The sequence below is a fragment of the Arachis ipaensis genome, chromosome B7, assembly GCF_059453495.1.
Source record: "Arachis ipaensis isolate K30076 ecotype BB chromosome B7, ASM5945349v1, whole genome shotgun sequence".
Lineage (NCBI taxonomy): Eukaryota > Viridiplantae > Streptophyta > Magnoliopsida > Fabales > Fabaceae > Arachis > Arachis ipaensis.
In genome coordinates, this window is record NC_142442.1 from 103,016,790 (window position 1) to 103,020,062 (window position 3,273).

At 40.0% G+C, this 3,273-nt stretch overlaps 1 non-coding gene across 1 annotated transcript; it reads left to right on the plus strand.

The window, feature by feature from the left end:
- The first annotated feature begins 2,708 nt into the window (after positions 1–2,708).
- LOC148553572 (small nucleolar RNA R71) lies at positions 2,709–2,815 on the plus strand. The gene has a single exon (XR_015893381.1). It is a non-coding gene; the product is annotated as a small nucleolar RNA R71 (small nucleolar RNA).
- The last annotated feature ends 458 nt before the right edge of the window (positions 2,816–3,273 follow it).

Below are 3,273 nucleotides of genomic sequence, written 5' to 3' on the forward strand. Positions count from 1 at the left end.
GTAGTCATTGGACGACAGCCGGAGTATATTCTCTTGGATATCTAATACACGGACCGAGTCCGTGAGATTAGTATCTTCGTGGTATAGGTGAGAATTATTGGCAGCATTCTTGGGATCCGAAAAGCCTAAACCTTGTTTGTGGTATTCCGAGTAGGATCCGGGAAGGAATGACTGTGACGACCTTCAAACCTGCGAATCTTGGGTGCAAGTGACAGTGTGCAAAAGGATCAATGGATCCTATTCCGACGCTAGCGGGAACCGACAGATGATTAGCCATGCGGTAGCTGTACCTGGTATTTTTCATCAGAGACGAGAAATCCAACAGTTGATTAGCCGTGCAGAAACCGTAGAGGACTATTTTCACTTATAGCTTGCCATGGAAGGAAGTAACGCATGGTTGGAAGAAGGCAATAGGAAAGCAGAGGTTCAGACGCAACAAAGCATCTCCAGACACTTATCTGAAATTCCCACCAATGAATTACACAAGTAACTTTATTCTATTTTATGTTTTATTTATCTTTTAATTATCAAAACCTTATAACCATTTGAATCCGCCTGACTGAGATTTACAAGGATGACCATAGCTTGCTTCAAGCCGACAATCTCCGTAGGATCGATCCTAACTCACGTAAGGTTTTACTTGGATGACCCAGTGTACATGGTGGTTAGATACACGGAGTTGTGAAGAAGTGTTGAGATCACGATTCCTTGTACCAGTGGTGGTGCACCAGACGAAGAAGGAGGGAAGGGTTTGGGGTAGGGTGTGGCGCGACAGGGCATCTTTCGAATAGATGCCCAATTTGACGCCTGTGCATATGCACACAGGCCCGTGCGTACACACAAGCGGTGAAAACACAGGGGATGCAGATGCATAAAGGTGTGCGGGCGTTCCCGGTAGAGGAGTTGCAAACTATGTGGCGTACGCACAGCTAGGTGTGTATGCACAGTGACGAGAGAATTATTGCCGGTTTAGAATCAATCAAAATAAGAATCACTTCATTAATAGCATAGCCCAAACCAACAATGAACTCTCACAATCAAAGTTTAAATCAAAGTTTAAATCAAAGATGTCACAGTTCAAATCAAATAACCAAGAGTATCCAAACTCCCGAGTCGTCTCCCAAGGAGTACTTTTAGAACAATGAGTGTGCAAATCCGGTTGTAGTGATCAAGGGTTGTCAATAATAAATGAACACATAAATTAATAAAAGAACATGCAAAATTGTAATGATTGAACTAATGAAGAAATTAAAGAACCAACTATTTAATATAAACAAGTAAAGTATAAAAGAGATCAATATTAAACTATATGAAAGATTAAAAGCATAAAAAAGAGTCTTGGCTTGGAGTGAGCTAAGGGTCCTTTCCTTGTTGGAACCACAACTATGACAATTGTGATGGATTAGTCTCACTTGATCAACCCTCGCATTGGAAAGTAAGTTAAATGAGCATAATTGTTCGCAACCCACAAATCCTAAATTGCTTGCTAATTGGTTTAGTAACAAATTAGCGTTAGTGGGAACAAGAACAATTAACAATCCAGGAATTGAAACTAAATATTGGACATTCCAAGTCTAGAAACCCAATTGCTCACTTTACCCAATCCAAGAACCAAAAATTTAGCCTAAAACCATGTTTGACATTTTGTCAAACACTTGGTGGGCATAAACCTTAAACATGGAGAAAAAGAGAAAAGGCTTGAAACTAAAAGCAACAATTGATCTCAATCAACAAGAATAACACAAGGAAGCATGAAACAAACATCAAACATCAAATTCATCAACAAGAAATTAAAATTGCAAGAGAGAAGCAAAATTGAACTATAACTTGAATTAGAAAAAAATGTAATGACAATGTAACTATAAAGAGTAATAACAAGAGAATACTTACAATGAGAGCTAGCAAAATCCAAGATCAAAAATGGAAATGGCACTTGAATGTAAAACCCTAATATAAACCCTAATAGAGATGATGAAAAACTTAGAGAAAAACTAACTAAAGCTTCCTACTACTCCTCCTAAAACTATTCTAATGATATGCTATGTTATGTCTCTCATTTTCCCAAATGCATGCTCCTCTTCCACTCCCACCAAGCCATTTCTACCTTATTCATCTGAAATCACTAACAAATAACATCAAGGTTTGGATGGAAGGTAAACGGAATAAAATTAGTCAAAATAAGTGCAAAAGAGCATGTTCTCATAATCAAGCACAATTTAGGGAGAAAATACAAAAGCATGCTATTTTAGTGAATAAGTGTGAGTTTATGTACTGAAATCTATTTGAATCAAACCAAAATACCTCGTCAAATATGGATTCATCAAGGGAACTAATCGGTGTAATGAGTGTTACAAGCAGAAACACCACATATCCTTGATGGTCCTTCAATCCTTGGAGGTTGAGGTGGAGCATTTATCAACGATTAAGAAATTTGTTGCCCTTGGGTGATTTGTCGCAACAAGATTGTTATTTCACAGAGGGTCTTGGTCAAAGTAGCATCTCCGAAGGGAGAAACTTGACTCAAAGCCTTTGGTTGTGGACTCCTTGCCCTTGAGTGATGAGTTGAGTCCACCAAGTCTAATATAACTACCCATGCTTCTGCAGCGGTCTTGTTTTTAGTCAATGATCCTCCACTCGCGGCATCTAGGAGGAGCTTGTCTTGGTGATGCATTCCTTGACAGAAATAACTGATAAGAACCAACTCATCAATCCTGTGGTGAGGGCAAGCCTCCAGCAACTTCTTAAATCTCTCCCAGTATTCATACAAAGTCTCCCCATCTCGTTGCACAATGCAAGAGATCTCTCTTCACAACTTGTCTAATTTCTGAGGAGGGTAGAACTTTTCCAAAAACTCTTTACGCAACAAGTCCCAATTGGATCTAACTTCACCCGGTTGAGTATAAAACCACTCCTTCGCTTTTCCCTCCAAAGAGAAAGGGAAAGCGAAGACCAATACTGAGGCTTCATCCGCCCCATGTCTTCTCGCAGTTGCACATACAACTTGGAAATCCTTTAGGTGTTTCAGAGGATCTTACCTAGGCAGTCCATTGTATTTGGGAAGCAAGTTTATCGTGCTAGACTTGAGCTCAAAATCTGGGTCTAAAGCCGGATATAGAATTTGAAGCGGTTGCATGTCAAGATTAGGAGCTCCGGCCTCCTTCATGGTGATTCTTCGAGGTGGGTCCACCATGACGGTGTCACCTGAGTCACTCAAAGAGAGTTCAGTACTCCCCACGGATGAATATAGAGTCTCCTCGTTGATTGAAGAATGAT